The 26,310-nt window shown below is 44.8% G+C and overlaps 1 pseudogene; it reads left to right on the top strand.

The window, feature by feature from the left end:
• Window positions 1–9,899: 9,899 nt before the first annotated feature.
• Window positions 9,900–11,292, top strand: LOC125757453 (zinc finger MYM-type protein 1-like; annotated as a pseudogene).
• Window positions 11,293–26,310: the final 15,018 nt, after the last annotated feature.

A 26,310-nucleotide genomic window follows, 5' to 3' on the forward strand; every position in this document is an offset into this window, starting at 1 on the left:
TCCCCGCTTCATAAACACTCCGTGGCACAGGCTTCGCTACGCTTCACGGCACACCAAGAGACACTGCCGTCGGTCTTCACACTGCTTGCGCGCACCGGAAAAGCAGTGGTATTCACAGCACATCCAGTCGAACGCTGAAGGAACTCATGCGTTTGCGAAAATCGGCGCCGACACCTACAGTTTACGGCGCCATGTTGTTCTTGCAAACTGCGCAGCAGGGGGTAGGCGCTAAGACAACTTAGAAAAAGCTCTTTCGCGTTGATCGCGAGAAGATAAAAAGTTCTCTTATGTGCGAGGGGGAAGATATGACGAACACGACAGGAGCGCGCGATGAAAGAAGTGTTTTGTCAACGTCATAAGATGGGCTGTTGTAGAGAGTACTGCTTCCCAACCAATCACGAGTTGCACCTCTCGCCCAAGCCGTCGTCTGCTATCGTTTGTCGTCTGCTACGATAGTAGCCTCCTGCGGGGGTTTCGCCTTATCTACGCGATGATTTCTAGGTCAAGCTGACGCTTATGAGCACAAAATACATTTATGGGTGGGTGAAGCCACCTTCAATTGATATTCTCACGCCATGTTAAATGGCAGTTAGTAATCAAAGGGACGTGAATCCGGCAAAGGCTTGTTTATACTCGAGAATCGTGAGCATTCGCACATATTTTTGATGTCGTTTCAAATTACTGGATCCATTTACTTCTGACTGCTCGCCGTATAAACGCGTTCCGTTTCGGTTTCCGAACAGTGAAGATCGAAAAGCTTGATTTGTTTGAGATTTCATGCATAATCTCGCACATCTATAATATGCTGCGATTTGCAATGTACGAGCCTGCTCGGGATTGACCCAAAGCGCTTAGCGATAGCTGCGTTTCAGCGATCGTGCCTATTGGGCAGTTAAAGCCAATCCAACTAGACATGTTGTGGAATCATATAATAGGCTTTAATAACGGCTAACTGAAATGCTCCGCTCAATTTTATTTCCAATAGCGTGTAGCTGATGTGCTCCTCTGAACCTCTTTGGTGGTGGTTTAGACCAATGCTGCGTACATCAGGATAAGTTGGACGTCTCATTGGAGGAAGTCGGACGCAACACAACAACATAACAAAAAAATGTTGACCAAATACCACGGCGCTTTGGACTTCATCGACCATTCATGTAGACCTTTGGTTTTAATCCAACCACAAGTCTTTGCATGCATATTATTTCGCCATTGACACCCAATAGGCTTCTTTAATTACTGCGATTCCCAGTTTATTGGACGACTACGAGTGCCAATACAGTCCGTAGCGTACAAGTGAAACAACACACGAAACTCAAAGCACCGAAATAAATAAAACGTACCAGCAATCATCAAGAAGCCTTAAATGGCCGTGAATTAGCTCAAAATTAGCCACGGCACCCAGTTACCCGCCGCAGTTGCATGTTCTAAACAGCCATATTGTTCGTAAGAGTGGTCCGGACCACTCTTGGGATTTTCTCGTAGCCACGCTGTTTCCGCGCAATTTTTTTGCTTCGTGAATCCACTTACGAGCCTTTTTCAGTGACGTCACCAAATATCAACTGCATCACCATCGCTGACATGTTCCTGGACAGTCACAGCGCGCTTTACCGCAGCGGCCGATGTGATAACGATGGCCTCTTACGACGTTTTTTTCGCTTCGTGAATCGACTTACGCGACAAAATTTCTCTTACGCGACAATTTGCTCGTAAGTGAGTTTTGTGAATTCGGCCCCTGAATTTAATGCACAATTTAAAGCAGTGAATGCATGTGCAATACGAATGTATTTCGTTCTCTTATAAAAGTGGATATTGCCTGCAAAAATGTAAATGTATTACACGTTTAAATGGGAACGATCTGTGCACAAATGAAAATATCTGTGGGAAATGTCCAAGCGCAAATCGCAGAGGCAGCCCGGCATCAGCGGCCGGGCAAGTCCGACACAACGCGGCAGCGAACGCGGCGGGTTCCGCACCCCTGCCGCCGGCGTCGTTAAGAAACGCCTCACCGCGGCCTCAAGGCTCCCCCGCCTGCCGGTCTCGGAGACTCCAACGCCGCGTTCTCGGGCGTGGTTAGAAATCGTCTATCCTCAGAAGCGGAGGGTTTTAGACGCGATTCGCCATATGGAAGGCCAAACAAAAGCTCCAAACATCAGGATAACAAATTCCTCTTTCATGTGGAACGCATTGCGTAGGCCAGAGTAGCAGATACCTCAACGTTCGCCTGCTTGCGCATAACAACAAAATCTGGAACACTGCCGTTGACGGACACCTTGCCGCCCATTGTAAGAAGTGTGACGCGAAGCCACAGTGCGTTCCTCTGTTCAATCAGACAGTTGTTCTGTATCGGCACTATGAAAAAACGACTAGAGAAATCGTAGAGGCGTCAGAGATAGCTAGGGCAGGTAACAGATGTGTCAGCACCCCGTCTGTCCTTTTATTAAAGACGATAGTCTTTCTTGGGGAACTTAAACGCAGAAATTTTGGTCTGTCTTTCTGTCTTTCTGTTTGTCGGCACGTCCCTCGATTCAGCCACTCGGCCAAAGTTGAACCACTTGCCCAAGGGCCAGCCGTCTTGAACTGGTATGGCTGTTCATACTTGTGAACGTTGTCGATCAAAAAGTAAATATCATGCATATCTGAGGTGCAACATCACTAGGTAAGTATTAGGTGGCGTGTTCCTTTAATAGAAAATGCATACATACGTAATTTTAAGGACCCTAGTTTCTTAAGCTGCGCTGAAAATGCATAAGAATGGAAGCTTGAGCGAGTTGGTATGCGTTCATCTTTGTTGAAACAGCGCTCACTAGACGACGACGAAGTAAAAGAAGGCACAGGACAGGCGCTGCCTGTCGTGTGCCTTCTTTTACTTCGTCGTCGTCTAGTGAGCGCTGTTTCAACAAAGCTGAAAATGCGACTGCGCTGAAATTTGCCTTCCTCCGTGCCCTTCGCACGAGCTCATTGTTGTGTTTCGGTTTCGGTTCTGTATTGCACTGTACGAATGCCATGGGTTGGTGTTGAAAAACTTTAGTTTTGAGAAGGCCAAGAAGGTGAAAAAAAATATTTAAAAAATGAAAAAGCAGCGTTGTGGGCGGCCTTCAGGCTGCCGGTTGTGGGCGCCGCTCTGGCGTTCCTGTTTTACCCAGGCGACGTGTAAATAAAACAGTGTGTGGAGAGTACTCGTTGAGTGCGGACGTTTCTCTGCTTCAGCGCTTCGCGCCAAACCGCGTTTTCGGGCTGGCTGGCGTCCCCGCCGGTCGCGTTGGTCACCGCCGGTCTTCGCCTGCTGCTGCGCCGGGACTACCAGCACGCAACACAGCACTCATGTTTCCCGACGTATTGCCAGATGGCGTCCATATCTCACACAGCGCCTCTTCTATCGTCTTTACACGACATTTGCAGCGAAGCACGCAGATACGCGGCCAATTTTTTGTGAAGGTCATGAATTCTTGGCATAGACACGTGTCCTTTACCTTCTTTATTTTCTTTTCTTTATTGCAGCTTCAAAGGGTGCTTTTATATGCTCTGTTCCTGCAATAAAACCTCAGTTCACTCTAAAAAATGAAACTCCTGCAGTTTCATTGAAATGAAACTCCTGCAGTTATAGAGCTCTGTTACTCCCACAAATCTCATTATACTCTCTCTCAGGGAGGCGCTTTACTCTCTTTTGCCAGGAGGAGTGAAAAGGCATTTCACTCCTCCTGGCGAAAGAGAGTAAAGTGCCTGTTTCACTCCCGCATCCCACGAGAGAGTAAAAGGTTGTTTTACTCTCTTGCCATATAAGAGCTTGTTTCAGAGCTTGTTTTAGTCTTGCAACTCTCCAAATATAAGGAGCTGTAAAGAAAAGTTCGTGCACTCTAATATCTTTGGCAGTAGCTCAATCGATGAAGTGACGGCGATACATTCCTCGTCAACTTCCTCGTTCCTCGTTCTGTACCATTCTATGTCTATACCATATATTTTTGTCTGTTATATTTTTCTTTTTTTTTAATCTGCTATTTCTAATTTTTTTTCTATGTAGTTGTCATTGACGATCGAAACTGTCAATTACATGTTTGTTAATGAACATTTCTGTAATTACATGTCTGTAAATGACCCCAATACTAGCCTTCGGCTAAGGGGTCATACAGTGTTTGCAATCAATATGTATTTATTTCATGTGAATAAACTTCAAACTTCAATTGCGACTCTAGTACTAACTTATCGCGACGAAAACCGCTGACATGCACAAAGAATCTGCGATCATAAATGTACGCGATTATACTCACACGTACGCACACTCTGAGTCAGGTCCTAGTTATAAACCGACTGGAGGCGGCCCGCCGCAGCGTACGCAATAAAATGCTGTGGACAGAAAGCACGAGAAAAAAATTTAAAAAAAGGGGGGGGGGGGACTCTTACGTTTCGCCTTTAAAATGCGACAGCGATATTCGTACACACGCATGCGCGCGCACACGCACGCACACACACACACACACACACACACACACACACACACACACACACACACACAAGCACGCACACACTATCGCCTTCTCAATCGCTAGCTTGCCTTCGCTTCTCGATGGAGACGTATACATGGTGCCGCAAGGAAAGCCAAAGTGCAAACGCCCTCTCTCTCTTTGCATCTACCTCGACTTTTCGCTCAGGACCAACCAACGCTGCTCTTTCGCTCAGAACCAATGACGCCGACGCCGCCGACACCGGAATTTCTGCGAGACGAGCTCTTTGACGCTATCGCGTCAAAAAAAAAGATATATATAAACGCGACTTCCTTCAAGCGGCCGCTAAACGGGAGGGCTTTTACATGAGCCGCCGAGAGAGCAACACGATAACGCAACCTTACGACGCGTGCGCGAGCGAGGAAAAAGAAAATAAAAAAACAGACAGACAGACAGACACACACACACACACACACACGCGCGCGCGCGCGCGCGCGCGCGCGCCCACGCACACCAGGAGAGAAGAAGCGTGCGTGCTACGAAGTCTCGCCGTCGTCCGTCGCTGCCTTCGCCATTTTCTCCCGTTGCCCGGTCATCGATGTTTCCGAATTGCTCAGCTGTGTCGGCTGTGCGTGCCCGTGTCCTGTGTGCTGGACGTGAACAGCGTTTAGCGACGGCAGTGCAACATCCCGTACTGTGTGCGTGTTCGTGTTGGTTTCATCATGGTCTGGAGACTCAAGCGTGCTTGCGCCTTCGTGTATGCGTGTTCGGCCAGCACCTGGTTAGGCACAGTCCGAAATGCGAACGGTAAGTGGTGCTTCTGCGCTCTCAGTTTCGCGTCGCTCACGTGTGTAGTGCTGCACAGTGTGTCGCGTGGAAAGTACAATAAAAAGCAGAATGGAAAAGCATTACGCGCACATACGTGTGATGCCTGATGTGCGTTTAAAAAGCTTTTGTGAAGACAAACGCTTCGCACTGCCAGTCAATCGAAGAGAGGGTACGCCTCAATGCAGACAATTTGTGCTATACAATTTCTTCGCTTGCCATAAAGCGTGAATGCGGCAGCGTGCTTTCAGAAAATATAAACAAGCGAGAGCCCGCGGTTATCACTCCGTCATATGCATAGGTCGGCAAACTCACTCATGAGTTGACTCACTCAGACTCACTCAGACTCATATCGAGACGTGAGTCTGAGTCTGAGTGAGTCCGGGTGAGTAAAGTTTTTCTGGCTGTGAGTCCGAGTGAGTTCGGTTGGGAAAAATTTTGGTGAGTCTGAGTCCGAGTGATTCTGGTTGAGGAAAATTTTGGTGAGTCTGAGTCCGAGTGAGCCCTAAGGGCAAAATATATTGCATGAGTGAGTCTGAGTGAGCTCCACATTTTTTGCCGACCTATGGTCCTATCTGCTCAACTTTAGCATTACTATCAGCCCTATGTCAGCTCACGTTTATACTCCCGTATACTCCCGCATACTTCAACGCGCTACCGTTCATACGTCAGCTCAATATTTATTGCGTGAGTTGAGGAGGGAGAGGGGGGAGGTGCCTTGACCTCCCCCCGCAAACTTTTTCACGGGAAGTTACTGATATAAATATCTCGTGTGAGTCATGACTTTCAATAAAAAGGTCCTTATTGAACTGCAAACTCAGATAACTCGTATTTGAAGGTACGAGATCAAAAGGTGCAAAGTAGCGCACCGATTATGCGAAATATTGGCGTTAAAGAGCATTGACATTATGGTAGAAAAAGGATAATTAAATGCTAACGGACTCATGAGTCGACTCACTCAGACTCACTCAGACTCAGATCGAGCCGTGAGTTTGAGTCTGAGTGAGTTCGAGAGAATAAAACTTTGGTGAGTCTGAGTCCGAGTGAGTCCGGTTGAGAAAAATTATAGTGAGTCTGAGTCCGAGTGAGTCCAGATGAGGAAAAGTTTGGTGAGTCTGAGTCCGAGTGAGCCCTGAGGGTAAGATATATTTCGTGAGTGAGTCTGAGTGAGCTCCACATTTTTTGCCAACCTATGGTCATATGTGCGTTAAGGCTAACTTTTCATTTGATTCAGTTGTAGTTGTCAGCCTCGGTTGTACGATGGTTGCGGTGCTCGGCTGCCGACCCGAAAGTCGCGGCTTCGATCTCGGCCGCGGCGGTAGCATTTCGGTGGAGGCGAAACGCTAAACGCCTGTGTACTCTGCGATGTCATTGCACGCTAAAGAAAAACAGATGGGCGAAACTTCCGGAGCCCTTCGTTGCGCCCTTCACTTTTTTAGAAAAACGCCTATTTTCATAATTCATTTTCGGTAAAACACCGCCCTCCCATCAGAGTTTCGCTCCCCTTCCCTTCCACTGTGGCCACGGGCCTGGGGCGGCGCCAGTGGGGGGCACGGGGGGGCTGGAGCCCCCCCAGACTTCTCGCCTGCCCCCCCTTTGCTCCCCCAAGATCGCCGAAAAGCTCACCCAAGGTATGCGGTATGAAACAAAATGTCAAATTTCTGTCATAATTTGAAGGCTGGTGCATGACTGCAGCGCTGCTTATCCAAAGGACCATCTTGTTTAGGCATGACAGCTTATTCTAGGAAATTTCTTCTCACAAGCGATTGCCCACTCGCCTGTGATAAACAGGCGCTTGAAATACAGTGCGAACAGGCGCAAAAAAAATGCTCCGACTGATATAGATTTAGAAAGGGTCTACACTTTGCAGTCCGGTCTGCTTGCGTGAACCAGCAAGTTCGTGCCTCGGATGCGAGAGCCTCTTTTTGAGGCGCCTTCCCCTCACATACCGCTTCTGCAGAGAATAAGCTTCGCCCTGCTAGGCTCGCATAACCGCGAGCGCTGGGCAACCCAAGACAGCACGCATATACCACGGATACACGTGTCGTCCATAAGCGGACCAGAACACAGGCGAAGCAAACAGCGTGGGCTTGAAACCTTAGATGTTCACATACGGAGCCGATTCCAATGCCTTTCCATGCAAACTCCGCTCGGCAACTGGGCAGAGTTGAACCTTGGCCATGCGCATCCCTGAAAAGCAGTATAACCGAAGCCAGAACACGGCAAGCGGGATGCGCGTGTCGTCTTTCGGCGGCGCCAATGCGGCACGCCCAATAAACAAAGCGGACAAGCTGCCGCGGAGTTAGATTCGTTTGCTCGCTTTTTCTTACACCGTGGGAGTCTTTTTCTTACACCGTACTCGATCGCTAGCAAGCAGTGCTTGTGACGCAGGAGGAAACGCCAGCCCGTCTTGCCGCCACGCCAACGTGCGGTCTACCCTACAGGCCATTGGGTTCATTGCCTCAGCATGTCGCAGAAAAGGTCCATTGCCGACTTTTTTTCGACTTCGAGCAAGCGGGCCAAGCAAAAAGGCATCCCTCCCGAGCTTTCTGCTTCAACAACCGAAGAATCGCGGACGCTCCAAGAACAAGAAAATTCTGCTCAGTGCTCCGTTTCGATTCCACTTGAAGAGACTGTGTGTAGCACCGCTTCTGACGACGCTTGCCCGTCCTCGCCGATGCATATGGACAGCGAATGTGACGAGCTTTCCGCATCGTGGGCAGCAAGGTATGAACCTGATTCTGCGACCGAATTCACCGCCTCTGTGGATGCCGACCACGCAGGCCAGTTGGACATTTCGAAATTCAAGGCAGAGCAACCCACACAGCTAATACTGAACCCATTTCCATCTAAGAAGTACGGCAAATTGAGCAGGAGCTTCAACTCGGACTGGTATCGCCTATTTCCTTGGTTAATGTGATAAGCTGGTGAGGGTGTTCGAGTATGTCCTTTTGTACTGCTTCCAAATCGGGATGCATAAAAATGGCGCTGTTCCTTCGATGAGGATGTAGGGCAGGACAACGTAAAATAAGATGCTCCATGTTGGCTATGCATGGAGAGTGGCAAAAGGTACATATGCAGGGGGCGGAGGTGTATATGCCCCTCTTCCGGTCAGCAAGAGTCTGCCATTGATGAATTATGTGAGGGGTAGTGGCTGTGTTTGCTAGCACTTTGTTAATAAATATCTCTTGAGATCGGCTGAGGGCGAGGTTCTTAAAGATACGAGGAGGGGTGACATCTTTGAGTCTCTCCCGGTTAGTGTACTTGAGGAAGCATCGCAGTCGTGCCATTTCGGAATGAGAGCTCGGTGGCAAATTCGTGTAGGGGTGGCAACCAAGATCGGGAGATCCATGTAGGAGAGGTTGGAGATGATATGGTAGAACTCCAGCATTCGAGGTGGCGAGACTGTGTGCCACCTCGTTACCTCCCCCTTGGATCCCCACGTGACCCGGCGTCCAGGCGACTCTTGTGTCAATGCCATTCTTCTGTTTGTGCAGGAGAATTTTGCGGATGCATAAAGCTGCAACATCTTCTGTATTGGGATTCTCGATGTCCTTTAGTGCTTCATATGAGTCCGTGTAGATAGTTGATGGCGCTATGTTATCCTGTAGGGCGGTCCAAATGGCCAAAAGTTCTGCTTGTGTAGGCGTCGCGTAGTCCATTCTGCATATGTAGCGCTTGGCCTCACCGGTCGATGGTTTGTACCATGCTAAGGCCCACTTCGGAGTTAGTAGCGGCTTGGCGCGCGTGATTTAGTGTGTGCCTACCAACCCTCCCCCACCCCCAACCTCCTGATCAGTGGCCTTCGGTCCTCCCTTTGCCTAATAAAAGAATCTATCATCATCATTTCCTTGGTTGGAGTACAGCGCGCGCGCTGACGCAGCTTTCTGTTACCCTTGCAGAATGTTTTCAACTGGCGCCAATGAGAAATCTGCATTTGTCAATGGTGGATACAGTAATTGGAAAAAAGCCCTAGAAAGAGACGCTGGTTTCAGAAAGCACGAAAACTCACTCGCGCATAAGACTTGCCGGGCATCGTGGGTTTCCTACACGCAGATGAAGTCGGGAGGGCAAAGCAAGTCAGTTGCATCACATCTCAGCGACGCGTACTCCAGGGAGGTGCAGGAAAATCGCCTCTATATAGCAAGAGTTGCAGATATATTGCGATTTATTGCCTTTCAAGGAATCGCTCAGAGGGGCCACGATGAAGGTGCCACAAGTGAAAACAAGGGAAACTTCGTTGAGCTCTTGAACTTGTTTGCTAAATATGACGAAATTGTAGCAAAGAAATTGAAGGGTGGAGCAGCGAACGCGAAGTATGTTCATCATTCGATACAAGACCAGATTCTCGAAATTCTCAGCCACATCACATTAACAAGTATAAAGGAAGAGATAAAAAGCTCCCAGTGCTTCGCACTTATCGTCGATGAAACCAAGGACCTAAGCAAGACGGAACAGGTATCAGTTTTAGTAAGGTACCACGTCAGTGGAACTGTCTTTGAGCGGTTCCTTGGATTCCGCAACGCTGAGCAATTGGATGCAAGGTCGCTCCTGAGCTACGTAATGAAAACGTTGAATCGCTGCGGCATTGATGCTCAGCTTTGCATTGCTCAAACATATGATGGTGCGAGTGTCATGAGCGGTACCTCAAGGGGCGTCCAGGCGCTGTTTAGGCAGGAAGTGCCGCAGGAAGTGTACGTACATTGCATGAACAACCGCCTCAATCTTGTCATCGTGGATGTCTGCAAGGCGATAAAACCGGTGAGGGATTTTTTCTCTCTTTTCGAATGCCTCTATGTCTTCCTAAGTGGATCTGCCGTTCATTCCATGTACGTAGATGTGCAAAAAAGGTTGTCTTTGTCAGTGACAGAGCTGCAGCGTCTCAGCGATACACGATGGGCCTGCCAGATAGCGGCTTGCAGAGCTGCAATGAAAAGCTTTCCTGCAATCCTTGTATGTCTCGCCGAAGTCATCGCTACAAACAGCAGGCGGGCAACGGAAGCTAGGGGTCTGCTTGAGCAAATGAACTCGTTTCTCTTCCATTTAAGCCTATTTACCAAGGTACTTAGCCGCCTTAAGGTTCTTTCGGACCTATTGCAAAGTATAGACTGCAATCTTAGTCAGGCATGCATCATGGCACGCACAGTCATTGACGAGTTCTCCGAAATGAGAAATTCGCAGAGCGCATTTGACACTGTGTGGGCGCAAACCTGCAGTATTTCTGAGGAGAACGGGGTGCCCCAAAGGGAAAAGCAGAGAACGAAGCGTCTTCCGCTCCATTTGGAACAGTTTGTATTGAGTGAAGGACGGCCCGTTGAAGAAGAGTCTCCAGATTCAAAGGAAACATTCAGAGTCAAAGTCTTTCTACCCGTTTTGGACCACCTCATTGCGGAACTGACTAGGCGGTTCACGGAGAATAATGATGTACTCTGCGGAGTCAGCGCCCTCCACTCCCAGAGTGAGAATTTTATGGACATCTGCATGCGACATCGACAGCGTTGAAGTTGAGTGCAAGTTGGTAATAAAGCTTCTTCAGCGCATCGAAGCCGAAAGGAAGTGCAAGATAGAAATATTGATGCAATTGGTGACTGTCTTGGGAGAGTATAAGCTAGCCTTCCACGAACTGCACAAGCTAGGTGTTATCGCTGTGACGATACCGGCATCGTCATCATCTTGCGAGCGCACATTTTCATGCCTTCGAAGACTGAAGACTTATCTTCGCAGCAGGATGACCAACAATCGTCTGAGCGACCTAGCTGTGCTTGCGGTCGAGCGATCTCTTTCCAATAAGATAGATCTTCAGCGTGTTGTTGACATGTTCGATGCTGCGCACAGTAATCTACGTATACGTCTACGGCATAATGAAACCCTATTGTACCTTTGCGGTGCATTCATGGGAAAATCGTTCGGGCACGAGCACATAGGAGTGAAACCTATACCGGTATCAGAACACCCGCTTCACCATAGAATAATCCCCGCCGTGGTTTGTGGTGTGCTGTCACAGCGCAGGCATCGGCACCTGTGGTAGCGACGAAATCTTCGAGGACTTTCTTGGTATTTGTCCCCGCTTTGAAACAAACTGCAAAGGGTGCTGTCCGAGGCCGCTTCGATGGCTTAGCTTGTCTGATGAACAGTGTATAGTCGGAGAGCTGACATTTGCGTTTGCGAAAGCTGGTGTACTGTATAGCCATATGTGAAATGACTGACATGCCTATGGTGATCTAGTTTTGTAAATATATCCTCTCTTTATTTTTGTTATTCTTTTGCTACATAGCTTTTTGTTATTATTTTCCCATTTCCAACGCTTTGCACGACCAAGCGGCGCAAGAAGGGTGTTTTAACGTTTTTTTTTTTTGTTATCTAGCGCGTATTTAGGAAACTTGGAATTGATATGAACCTTACTTAGTGGTGTTAGTTATCTCTGATGCTGTGAGATTACTCTTTAGAAACTATATTGTGATGTAAGGTTAACTGGTGTTATTTTATTGCTGCTGGTTACCTGCTTTATTTTCTTTATTTGGTACTGCTTTTTGTGTATGCGCTGTTCGATGCAATATATAAATTTTCATTATATTAGCAGAATCACTGCTGTGCAAACATGCTAAATATTAATTTTTACCTTACTGCGTTGCTCGAATATCTTATTTACACTGACGTGTTTAGAACGTGGGCCTTCAGCCCAGTCAAACTGTTGTTAACATTTCAGCCACCGAGCAATTGTATCCTATTGTGTTCTCGAATATTGTAGTGAATGTACATAAATAAATGTTAGCTTTTGCTTTTCACATTCTTTGATTGGTAGCTGACGCAAAGCACAGTGAAAGGGAACAGCGCAGGTACCGACGGCTAACAAGCACAAGACAAACGCAGCACTGACTTTCAACAAAATGGATATTTCGCTTGTGCACAGCTGTTTATACTGAACAATTCACAAAAGAAGTTATCGTAGCTGCGCACATCTTCTCAAGTCGCTATCGCCCTGGCATATTATCAAGGAAGCTCAGCTCTTTTCACACAAGGCTACAGTGACAGGCATCTAATGCAATTCTAACCCGTACGTAATTTGGCGGGTGCCTCGATGATTTATCTTGTAAGAGTTGACTTAGATCGAGAAAAAAACTTGCAGATAATATTTTATCTCGATGTAAGCCAACTCCTGAAGTCATCAGATGATGTAAGCTTACATGTAAATCATCGAGGCAGCCGCTGTCTCGATGACTGATGGGAGAAATTGCAATGAACAGAACCGTTGGGGCTGAGCAATGACTGGCATCTATTGATCATGCGCGGCCTCGATATCTATTACGTTGCACTTACCTAAGCAGAACACCGTGTATGTTTATTGGAGCCTTGAGCGACTGAAGGAAGCGTATGTGCCATCTAACAAGATTTATATCTCGGACATTCCAATCTAATAAGTGAGGCGTTTATAAAACAGGAGAGGAAAGAGGAAGGGAATAAAACATAGTGAAAACACAGCGCATAAGTTCCCCACCTCCCTGCCCCCCCCCCCCCCCCCCCCGAAGGAATTCGCTGTTCGTGGCTGCCCCCCCAGTAAAAAAATCCTGGCGCCGCCCCTGCTACGGGCCTGGCGTACGCTATTCCAAAACTCCCTAATATTAGTAAGTGGGAATACTTTTCGATTTTGCATTGCGCACTTTGTTCGTTTCTAAGACAAAAAAAGAAACAGCATACCGTAGGGTTGGACTAGAGGCTGGACTAAAGCGAATAAATTATGCTGCAGAGATATGATTATGGCCATATTATGTGAAAGTTGTCTGCTAAATGACAGCGTTTATGGTGAAGCACGTGCACTTTACGATATTGTCACTTAATTAGTGAAAATTTTGTGACATAATTAGTGACATCTCGAACTTTCCTGGATTTCATGTGAATATTCTCATCGAGTTGAAGATGTGTGAGCTGTGCCAGGCTTATTCAGTCACATCAGTGCAAGTCAGCTCGATGCAATACTGATGGCAGAGGTACAATCATTAAAAAAAAACGCCAGGCCTGCGCGGAAAGCGCAGCGCAGTCACAGCGAAAGCGGACGTCTAGTATTACGGCGCGGAGTGCAGTGCGATGATCATGTGGAGCACGTTCAATTAGTACATGCCGGCGTTCAATCCCAGCGTAAGGAAAAATACAAGGACTTCATGTGTCCTGAGATGCTCATTAGTGAGCACGAACAGCCTTTGGCAACATTCCTACTCGAAAGGAAGTAGCTGAACTGAAATGCGACCGAACAGTGGTCACCATCAGTATAAATCATAAAATGTCACATGTGAGTGACATTCAGAATTTCTATGACGAAGGTATCACATTATATAACAGTGATAGTTACCATTTTAAAATTGAAAGCAAAGCAGACGCCAGTCGCTCTAACGCACCACATGGCGTAGTTATGTCAACAACAAGTAGTTGCGAACAAGGGGTTGAGAGTCAGCATGAATCTGATGTAGTCCACGTGCTACCAAATAATTTGGATAGAAGTGCGGATGACCTTGCGGGATCAAAAGAAACACACTCCACCTCAAGCAAAGTAGGCGAGATTACTCCGAGTAGTGTCAGGGAATTGCACCATGAAGAAGCAGGGGAAACGGTGTGCCAAAGTGATGGCTGCGTTTTCAATAAGGTGCATGACACCAGATGTTCCCAGATTGGCTCTAGAGGTAGTACTCTAGTATCCGACACTTTATTTGCGGAGCTGAAGCTACAGCGTAAGAATCCTTTTGCGAACATAAGGAATGGAGACAACGCCAGCACGGGAACTTCGAAATGCAGAAAGGAAACGGCTCAGCCCTACATCTTTGATAAGGGCGAACAAACGGAGAATGCGCAGAAACGCAGGCGTAAATCAATCGCGTCTGAAATCGAGCATCGGCAGACAAACTATCCTAAAGTTTGCTTGAGAACATCAAAAATTAAATCAGCTTTTTTACAGCAAACAGCACGACAGGCTGACTGCGGAGATAATCATAAGGGAAAGAAACATTAGCAATGTACCCACTACGCCACAAGTCATAACCTTTGGGAAGTTTGGGAGCACCCACCACGACATTATTTGTTATTCTGCGGAGAAGCGAGGTACCATCTGTGAGGCATTATGTGCACTTTGTTATTGCGGTGGTTGATGACGATGAAGATTTATGGCTGAGCCCTTTGTAACGGGTTGGAAGCTTTAAACGACCCACTAGTTGCGTGATTCATATTGTGTGACGCCCGGTCGTTGTTTAACTGTCCCACCACGCTTTATAACATACGTTAACCGGAGAAACGGAGAGCGAGAGAGAGAAGGAATTAACTTTATTGAGAGCCTGAGGAAATTGATCATGGGAGCCTTATGGGCTTCCTTGGCAAATAATAAAGTGCACTTGCCAGGAACCCGCTACGCTATAAATCATCATAATTTTTGTGAAGTAGGGAAGCAGCCACTGTGCAATTTTTCGTCATTCTGCGGAGAACCGTGGTACTGGCTAAACACCTGTAAGGCATTACGTGCACTTTGTTGATGCTGTGGCTGATGACGATGAAGAATTATCGTAGAGGCCTTTGTAATGGGTTGGAAGCACTCAACAACCCACTCGTTGCACAATTTACATTGTGTGACGCCCGGTTACAGAATTCGCATTTGTGTGACGCCTGGTTGTCATTTTACTCTTCTACCACACTACATTACATATGTTAATGTGGTTCCTTCGCTACATGAAGCCTCTATAAGGTCTTTTTGCAACGCAGTTTCAAGCACCGGTATGGCCCTGAGGTAGAACACTGGGCTCCCACGCAGAGGGCCCACGGTCGAACCTCGTTCCATCCTCGAATTTTTTCTTATTTTTTTCTATTTCGTGCGATAATGGTTACGGACACCGGCGGCGGCGGTGGCGGCGGACAACTACGGTGCCAAAAACGGCCGTTGAAATGATCTCATAACAGCTTTCGCTGTAAAATGTGACTCTCATAAGACTATTATGAAGCTTTGAAGCAAGGCTAAGCAGCCATTAAACATTATCACAGTTAAAAAAAACTAATGTCCAGCAAGAACAGAACACCTTTCGTCATTTCTTATGGTTTACTTCTGTAAGTCATAAGTAAGCTTCCTACCTTCATGCTTCTTGATTAATGTAAATATTGTGGTTAGTGCAGCACCAGAAGCAGTAGACAATGGCACGCAGATCACCAGATGACTGTATCGCAAATTCTCAAAGGATGTGCTGTTGTGCACCTACTCCGTGCTGTATTATGCTTTGTTTTCGAGCTCTTTCATTAGCATGATGCACGGCAAACAACCTAATTTATCAGAAACTCAAAGGCTGTGTTTTTTACGAAATGGTAGGTGTGGAGTGAACTTGAAACCGCAAGTATTTGCTTTCTAGTCTCACACAGGCAGTGAAATTTGTGATTGGCTGTAGTTGTAGGTTATGTTGGCTGTAGGTTGGCTGTAGGTTGTGAATGTTTGTGCAGTTGGCAACACTACGCTACTGAACTTGATGTGTATATTTGTAAATGCTGCAAGACTTAAAATGAAGGAAGGAAAGAAAGAAATAGATGGGAAGACAGGCATGTTAGCCAGTTTTTAAACTGGCTGGCCATGCTGTGCAAAGGAAGAGGGTACGAGGAATAAGGGATAATACAAAAGAAACTTACCGAAAAAGAACAAAACAGGAAAGAAGAGTATGATGCCTCGTAAAGTCTGTCTCTAAGCTCACTTTTGCGTAAGAAGCACAGCAGCACTTTCAATGCTAACGTCAAACGGGAGCAGCAATGAAAAAGCTCTGGAATCTGTTTTCCCGGAGATAAAAAAACGCTTTATCTACACTGCCAGTTTTGTATTATTTACTGAATTAGTTCTTGGTGTTCGAGTGCATTAGGATAATAAATTTACAGTTAAAAGATTGAGTCATGCGTGGACGTCCAACTGAATTTATGCCGGTTATCTGAATTAGGTATTGGTGTGCTTTACAGCTGTTTAGTGCAGCATGAAATAGTGAGTCACTGCAAAAAATCTGTACTTTTTTTTCTTTGCAGATGGTGCTCAAGATGGCACATGTCACACTATGCAGCTGCGGACACCAGCAGCTTGATAAGAACTCTTGAAGCTCATCTGGATGCTTCACAGAACCTGGGTTAGTAGCAGCAATCTCGTTAGGAGAGAGTGATCAAATAGAATCCATTTGAGAATTGTGCAATGCATACCTGTTTAATGAAGCAAGTCATTGATACATTGGAATTACATTGAGAGTATCACTATTTTGAGTCCAATTTCATGGTAGCTCTTATCTCAGTCATCCAATACGGTACGCAGAATCTGCACCTGCACTCTGTCACGCCTATAACACTATATTGAATTTACAGCGCAGTGCCTCGATAATAGACACCTGTAGCATGATATTGACTGTATTGTGAGGGATTCATAGTGTTCCTGGCGAAATGTTCAGTACTTATATAACAGCAGTGCTAAGAAGACAAGGACAAGAAAGTGCACACCACGAGCGCTTCCTCACAACTGAAAGCTTTATTGCTTCAGCAGAAAATATATACCTAAACTTGAACCTCGCCTATTACCCGCCAACTAGCTCGCATTCCCGTTTTGCTTCAAACGGTCAGTATTGTGATGCATTACCTTAACAATGAAGTGGCATGTACATCGATATACATTGAAGCTCACCAGCACATTGTTATTATGGTGTTTACCTTAATTTTTGTGTTCGGTAGTTGCAAAACTGTTCACACATTTGCGACACAAATGTTAGTCCTGTTGTGAGTCGCAACAGGACTAACATAGGATGGGCTGCATGCGCCTTGTGATTTAAGTTATCACTGTTAGCAAAATTTTTACATTCATTTCCACTTGATAGTTATATTAATTGCTTGTCTAGTCTGTGTTGGCTAGGGGAGAATTAAGGTAATAGCAAGCAGTAAGCAGCATAGAAAATTTTCAGTGTGCACGCATTTCATAGTTGGCAGAAGCAGGATGGTGCAGTGCTTACAGGCAGGTGCTATGTGCACCGCTGGTTTAGTCCGAAGTGCTGTCAGAAAGACAATATCTAGATGCTGCTTTGGCATAAACAGATTTTTATATTTAAATGTAAATTTAAATGCAAATGCCCGGCGAAACCGCAGTTGGCAGAGCTCTGAACATGCGTTCTTCTTGTGCTTTCAGACACTGCTGCTAACCATCGTATCGGCGGCACCAACTTCGGACATGGAACGACCAACTACAAAGGCTATCACGACAGCATTGGACAGTGCAGATTACAGCTACCGCCGTATAACACTGGATGCAGTCAGCGCCACCACGGGAGCCTGGGGAGTGACGTCACCAGTGAAGCTTCCTATATCATAGAGTTTCCTAAAATGACCTAGAGGGAACTCTGGCGCTGCGATCGTTCAGCCACCATGGGAATGATGGGTAGTACACGGATTTGCCTAGTCTTCGTGCTTGTGGGCTTCGAACGCACTTGTGGCTTTGTTTATTGCTATGTTTTGGTTTTCTTTCGGATAAAAGAATGGATCTTTGTGAACTTCATGACCAGATTTGAATCGGTGAGCCTAAAGAAGTTAAAGTGGTGAAGTGAAACTGCTGATTTTTGCTGAACTTCGTTTTGCGACAAAGCGGATGCAGGCGACGCGGAGCCAAACAGAGCCGAAAGAAGGAAGTTTAGACAAATCCGTGTACTACCCATGATTCCCATGCTGGCTGAAGCGCGATGCATTGCAGCTCCCATTGACACTAGCGCCAGAGTTCCCTCTAGTAAGTATTGTAGGAAACTCTATGTCCTATATACCCGACGCTGATGAACGAAAACTTCAGTGGGCCCGGCGAAACCGCAGTCGGCAGAGCTCTGAACATGCGTTCTTTACTGTGCTTTCAGACACTGCTGCTAACCATCGTATCGGCGACACCAACTTCGGACACGGAACGACCAACTACAGAGGCTATCACGACAGCATCGGACAGTGCAGATTACAGCGACCGCCGTATAACACTGGATGCAGTCAGCGCCACCACGGGAGCCTGGGGAGTGACGTCACCAGTGAAGCTTCCTATATACCCGACGCTGATGACCGAAAACTTCAGTGGGCCCGGCGAAACCGCAGTCGGCAGAGCTCTGAACATGCGTTCTTTATTGTGCTTTCAGGTTAGTATTACTGTTCATACAAGAGTGATGATCGATGCATTTTGATTGTGCTGTGCCCACATAGACTTTTGAAAATTTTATCGCAGTGTTTTCATGTCTGTAAACTTTTGCTATGCGGGGACGTTGAAGAAAACCCTGGTCCTGATGTCGCTAAGATGCTTCAAACGCTTATAGGTACTATGCGTCGCCATTGTAACTATCTTCCTACATCCATTAATATGATGTTATATAATTCAATGTTTCTTTCCCTAGTTCAATACGGAATTCTAGTCTGGGGGACGACTTCAGCTGAGAACATTCGCAAGCTGACGGTATTACAAAAAAGAGCAATACGCCTTGTCTCCAGGGTGCCATATCTTTGGCATACTGCTCCTTTGTTTACAAAGCTTAGAACTATAAAAATTGAATCTTTGTACACATATAGGCTTTGCCGCATGTATAGAATGGAAAAAAGTAAGAATGATAACGCTTTAACAAATTGGCATCCTTACAGCAACATAATTCTTTTTATAAATTTCGTTATTTAGAACCTTGGATCGTTAACAAAAACAGAACTAAATACGGTGACCAAATGCTACAGTTTTGTTTACCTGCTGCTCTAAATCAATTATACAAAGAGAATGGTCTCAGTGTATCAACTCTGTCGTTAAAAAGGCTACGCGATGTATTTATGTGATTGCTTGTGCTGCCATGGGTCCATTTGTTTGTCTTTTTATATGCCTTTAACACTTCGCCTAATTTCTTTCCCTTGTTTTCATATGTTTCCACAATAACCTTGTTTATTTATTTCCGACCGTGGATGTTTATTGTTTTTCTGTTTTAGTTGGTCCATTGATTATGTATATCGTGTGTTCGACCGCTGTGAAGCCGCCCAGTGTATGAGGTGGCCAGGTTCCCCTCAAGCTGCTCAATGCAGCTTTTTGCCTGGTCATCCTCGCAACCTTGTTGTTGTGAATAAACAATTCAATAATTCAATAATCAGATGGACAGAAGGCTATACGAAGCGACTTGGCTGACGTCATAAAAAGGCTAGATGAAACTGATAAAAACATAGAGTCCCTGACGGACAGAATGTCGCAAGTGGAAAAAGAAATTCAGGGAGTAACAAAGAAGACTAATGCTATGGCTAGCTCCAATGTAATCCTAGGGGAAATTCAAGAAACTATAAAAGCGCACCAAAAGAAGTTAGCAGAACTGGAAGACCATTGTAGAAGATCTAATCTTGTAATGTTTAGAATTAATGAAACCAAAGACGAAACACACGAAACGCTCAGGCAGAAAATTATTAAGGAAATAATTGAAGATAAGCTTGGGGTTCGCTGTTCGTCTGTCGCGCGAATACACAGACTAGGAAAGGCGTCATCAAACCGACCAGTCATCATGTACTTCCAAAATTACTTGGAAAAACAAGATGTCTTACGTAAATCAGGGAAACTTGAAACTTGAAACTTGAAAGGAAGTCGTATATTCATTCAAAACGACTTCTCTGTCGAAACGCGAAAGAAACGAAAGAACTTGTGGCAAAGTGCTAAAACCGATAAAGAGAACGGAAAGAAGGTTTCCTTAGTGAACGACGGGCTTCGTATCGATAATTCACTCTATGCCTGGAGCGATGCCTCAAACGAACGTGTATTGGTAAAGCAAATGGCTGATGCGCAGGATGACAGATAGCTATGCCAGGTGCCACAGCAACTGCGCATCCTCTCTCTGAATGCAAGAAGTATTGTAAATAAAATAGATAAACTAGAATTGCTGCTGCTTAGTTACAATACACAGCTTGTTGTAATCTCTGAAACATGGCTTTCAGACAAAGTAAGTAGTGACGAAATTGTACCACCAGGTTACAAGTTGTACAGACGAGATAGAGGTTCAAGAGGTGGTGGTGTTGCGGTTGTAGCGAAAGAAAATATAGCTATACTTTCATGGACCAGATTCCAAACTATGAAAGTTTATTTTTAAATGTTAGAATATTGGGTTTCACATTCCTGCTTTGCGCAGTTTATCGGCCACCTGATGCCGCTGATTCGTATCTTGAGGAATTGTATGATTTCCTGTTGCCGCATCGAAATCGTAATGTTATTATCACTGGTGATTTTAATCTGCCCGACATAGACTAGAAGCGATTTAACTCGGAAAAATATGCACCCTGCAATGTGGTATTAGATATACTTTTAGCAATGAACCTCGACCAAGGTGTACAGGAACCAACTCGCGAAAGCGCAGTGCTAGATCTTTTCTTTATTAGTCAAAAGTTTTCAAATGGAACACTTACCATAGAGCCCGGCATTTCAGACCATAGGTTACTGTTATTTTCCTGGAGTACTTCACATGCTGCTAGTGCTAGAATTACCTCGCTAGCGCACATACGTGACTATGTTCGTGCTGATGATGAAAGTTTTATTGATTATTTGGAAAGAAAATTAGTATACCACGATTTTGAAGGTGTTCATTTTTTGTGGAAGAAGTTTAAGGAAGTTATAAATCATTGCACGGAACACTTTGTACCCATAAAAAGAGTCAAAAAAGGGCGTCGAAACCCTTGGATCAGCCGCGAGATTATTCAGATTAAATGAAAATTAAAAAGACTTGGTAAGCAGCGTAATATCGGAACACAAACTTTTCGAGAGCTTAAACAATCCTTAACCGCTAAGGTTGGTCTAGCAAAGGGAAAGTATTTCAGGACGACACTCCCAGAGTACATTAGGAGCGACCCACAGAAGTTCTGGCGATTCCTTTCCAACCGTAAAGATTGCATAAAAGAAGTTAAACTTGATGGAGAACTAGTGACGGATGAAGCAGCAATAGCCAAATGCTTTAATGTATATTTTCAGAGCGTATTTAATAACGATAGTGGTACTACAGCGACATCTGTGCCCAATTCTTCTATCGGAGATGTTCCCATGGTGTCGGTGGCGGGTGTTCTCAGAATGCTCCGTAATCTAAAAACTAGAAAAAATGCTGGACCAGATGGTCTTTCTAATGTATTTCTAAACCGTTATGCTGAACAAATAGCAGAATACATGACGAAAATATTCCACGTGTCATTACAGTCTGGGGATATACCAGAGGATTGGCACAATGCCAGAGTAGTGCCTATCCACAAAAAAGGTGACAAATACATTTTAGAGAACTATCGACCACTGTCTATCACATGTACATCATGGAAATTTCTTGAGCACATTGTAACCGGTGAAATTCTTGATTTTTTTTAACAATCAATAACATTCTGTCTCAGCATCAACACGGTTTTAGGCGAGGAATGTCGACTGTCACTCAGCTCGTAACTACAGTCCATGAATTCGCAGCAATACTAGACAGATTTGGACAGGTAGATGTGCTCGACTAGATTTCTATAAGGCATTTGATAAAGTTTCACATGCGAAGTTGCTTCACAAACTAAGTGTTATTGGGCTTCCACAGTACCTTGTTAATTGGATTACTGCATATCTGCTAAAAAGATCACAATTTGTAGACATAAATGGCTGTTTATCACCTACGTTGGCAGTTCTCTCTGGAGTACCACAGGGCAGTGTGCTCGGCCCGTTGTTATTTCTTATTTTCATAAACAACATAACAGAAATATTACCGGAATCAGTCAACATGAGGTTATTTGCAGATGACTGTATTATATTCAAAGAAGTAAATTCAATTAGCGATCACGAAGTTCTCCAGGAATCACTGTTGAAAATAGATCAGTGGTGTGAGGACTCTAAAATGTAATTAAATGCTTCAAAGTCAGTACTACTCCGGATCTCGCGAAAACAGCAACCGAGCGTTTTCGAGTACAGCCTTAAACTGTCAGTGATTCCGCAGGTTACGCAATACCGGTACTTAGGCGTCACACTGACCAACGATTTAACGTGGACGGCTCATATAACAGATATTAGCTCCTCGGCGTTTCGTAAACTATGCGTTCTTAGACGTAAAATTAACGACACGCCTTCTAATATCAAGCTTTTGGCGTATTTAGCATTAGTAAGGCCAAAACTAGAATACGCGTGTGCGCTTTGGGCCCCATATACAAAAAAAGATATTCACCAGCTCGAGAGCATTCAAAGGAAAGCAGTTCGCTTTATTTTTGGAAAGTATAGGAGACACGAGGCTATCAGAGAGCTAATGCAGAATAATCGAATTGTGCCCGTGGAAATACGTAGAAAGATAGCCCGTTTATCTTTCCTGCGTAGCATTCTGTGCAAAGGGATCAATATAACGCCACCGTCATTTCTAGGGCATTTGACGTCAAGAAGAACGCGTCACACATCCACCCATGCTTTGAAGCCTATATTTGCTGGTACTGTTGCTTTCTATAATAGTTTTTTTCCGAGATCGATATCGGAATGGAACAAGCTGCCAGAGTTTGTCGTACAAACACACGATTTTCACATTGTCTAGAGGAATATTTGTCAGTGAATATATGATACCAGTGCATTTTTGATGTCTGATGTGTTGGTTGTTTTATGCGCTTTTACATTTGCGTCCTGTTTCTAACCTTACCTATGAAAGCCTTATTGTAATGCTGCTTGTACATGCAATTCTTCGTTTGTCTACTAAACCTTTTTTATGAATGTGTAAATTCTAGATACGCTTGTTCACGTTCATGTCGGCGTATATGTATGCCCCTCCTGCTTTGTGCCGGCACTCGGCCTGCAGTATGAAGAAATAAATAAATTTAAAAAAATAAAAAAATTCAGGCTGTCCACTGTGGCATGCCTCATAAGTACTATATATCTATATTTTGTCCCGTCTAGCCTAGGATTTTAAATAATCTATTTGGGAGGACTTGCACTAAGTTTTGAGGATAAATGAATTATTTTTGTAATAGGAGTTGCCTCCACAAAAAAAACAAGCAACACTGCACATTAGCTATTGTGCCTTGTTCTTTTGCCAGGTGTATCAAAACATGGCAGCGAAACATGGACAAGCAAATGAGCCTCGTCTTTCTGTATTCTAATGCTGCGTCTTTCTAGATATTACAAGAATGAAAGTGTGCTGCACACATTGCATATCTCACAAGAAAATACTTTGCAGCTTCTTAATTTTGTATTTTTGTGTTTTTTCGGAAAAGTTTGCAGTAAGAGAAGTCAAGCGGCATTTTTTATGGATGGAGAAAGCTTAATGGACTACTTTGCTTGATATCTTTTTCAGGAAGACTGAACACTTTTGGCAACGCAGCAACATTTCTGGCCCACCTGATTGTCTATAAGACGGTCTCTTCCGTGAACACTCCTGTGCCTTACAGTATATTATACTGATGATCTTGTACATCTCTCAGTATTTAGGATTGGCAGCACTTGGACTGCTGCACTGTGTTATGCACGGTGCTGAGTCCAAACTTTTCAATAACAGTGTGCGTTTGAAAATTTTACGTGGCTTGAAAAGATGCTGAATGTAAACTCATTTAATTTACTAAGCATCGTTCTTGACTGTTTTACAGCCGTTATTTATTCTCTGTTCAATTTTTATTCAACCTCATGGCATGTCCAGTCCTTGGCTCTAATGTGCCAAGCCACCACCAGTATTGATGGGCAATTTTTAATTCAAAGCATGTTATTGCCTAACTCCGAGGTAACTTTCCTGTCATGGTATTCGGATTCATTTTCAGTGTGGTACTTCTGCATGAGCCATAAATTGAGCTGTTGAAGGTGACAAGGAACCATTTTTTCGGTCCCATTTGATGGCACTAGCTGGCACGTAAATATTGTAACTATTGGTCTACTACTTATGCATAATAATACGGGTGAATAGGGTTGTGAAATAATGCCATGTTCCCAAGCTTAACTTGAAAAATTTACATTATTTCTTAAAAATATGTGAATAAAACCGACTGCGTTTAAAAACTTGGCAGGTGGATCAATGGTCGACACCACAGGTCTTTATGCAAAAACTTGAACTGCACAATCATGTGTAACATGTTTTCATGCGTGATCGCAAACTAATGCAATATATCAGAAAAATGGTACACCAACATGCCTAAGTGTTGGAAGCCTTTATTACTTATCGAGTTGCCTTCATGTGTAAGCAGACACCAAGTTCTCTGTACATCAGGGGCATAGGCAGGATTTTTTTAATTTTTTTTTTTTGGGGGGGGGGGGGGTCTACTTGATTTGAAGTGGGAGCCGGGCAGGCAGATGTGGTCAATTGTCATTTTGGGCTCTGTATGCCATAGCAAAAAGAAATTTCGAGGGGGGGGGGATGCCCGGTGTGTGCACCCCTGGCTACGCCACTGCTGTGCATGCCATCTCTTTGGATTGTACTTGCATACTGACATTGCGAAGTGTATGTGTCGTGCTTTGTGATGAATTCTTGAACTATACTTTCATAATATTTTACTGCTGTGAATTAGTGCTCAAGTTGCATTGTGTATGTTGTTTCATCTGTTCAATAATCAGCATAGGTTCTGTGGTAGATGAAAATGTATAATTTACATTGACATTGTGGATGTTATTTTGATTCCAATAAAGTACTACAACCAGCATTTATTGTATCATTTGAAGTTTTAAGAATGTGTAATGCATTCAAACAAAAAAGTCCTTGTACATGTAAAAGAAATTGTTCAGGCTCTGACATATAGGTCGTGGTTCTCAGCCATGGATGTTTTGAGACCCCTTGTGGCCTGGTGGAAGGGATGAGGGACCCCTTGCAGTGAGAGGTAAGGGGGGGGGGGGGCTTATAAATTAGCACAACATGCAGCGTGAAATAGGTGCCTTGCGTTTCTCCGTGGCAAAGAATGGCCAAACTAAAGTGCTACGCCAGTTCAATCTTAACAGCTTGTCACTAAGCTGTGCGATCTGCCGCCACATTTCAGCTGTTTCTCGCTACGCTTTCTCTTCAAATATGCAAGCCTGGAAAAGCACATGTGGTAGAAAATTGCAGTAAAAGCTTTACAGCCATCTCATGGAAAGCATAGTTCAGCTCCGCCGCAATGCATAGCCGTTATGCGGTGAAACAAAAAAAAAAGAAAACAGAGGGGCCGCTGCTACTGGACATATCGTTTCTTTAAAAAAGGCGTATTTTGTTTTTTGTGTGAAGATGCGTTTTGCGGACCCCCAGAAATAGCTTCGCTGACCCCCCCCCCCCCCCTTGAGAACCACTGCTTGCTACAGATAATGCTTGCGTTCTACCAGATGGGTTGAACCGATGCTTCTTGCCAAACATCGTGCAAATAAGCGACAGGCAGTAAACGGAAACAGATCAACTGTGATCTAACTTTGATGGGTTGATCATTTATCAATGGTCGCATAATTTGTATAGTAGATTTAGACATCAACTACAGGTACACGAGGTAGTAGGAGTGCACATGGCACCCACTTTTTTCAGTTTTTATTTATCTGCTGCACTCATCTTCGTGCTATGTGTAATCCTGAATCACGTAAAAGTCAAGTTGTGTCCTGCCGTGACAAAAATATCCTACCAATTAAAATGAACCCTTATTTTCTGAAGAACAGCAGTTTCACTGAGGCGTACAATAATGCCATTTTTTTAATAGGTACTGCACAATCTCTTCAGGAGTAGTGCCAACTACACGCGGACGTTCGCAATACAGAAGCGCAACAGTATTATCTTTTCTATTTTAAGGGAGACATGTCACTCGCGAATTAATGGACATCGTGCTTAACCTTGGTGGACGCCTTCGACATACATTTAAAGGCGGCGTGATACGGAAGACTAAAGGTTATTTAGTAAAGGGTAACTAGTCTCCGAGTATAAAAGCAATTAAATACTGACTATGACTAATTCAGAAGCACTGTATGTCGTGCTTCAGCGCGCGTAAGTGCTCATCGCGCAAATATTCGTCTAACTGCTCAGAGGTGGCGCTGACCCTGCGTGCAGCTCGCAACAGCACCTACACGCGCAATAAATGTACATGCTTGTATAGGTGCACGCTGAAATGCCCTTGGAGGGAACTG

Source organism: Rhipicephalus sanguineus, chromosome 2 (genome assembly GCF_013339695.2).
Source record: "Rhipicephalus sanguineus isolate Rsan-2018 chromosome 2, BIME_Rsan_1.4, whole genome shotgun sequence".
In the NCBI taxonomy this organism is placed as follows: Eukaryota; Metazoa; Arthropoda; class Arachnida; order Ixodida; family Ixodidae; genus Rhipicephalus; species Rhipicephalus sanguineus.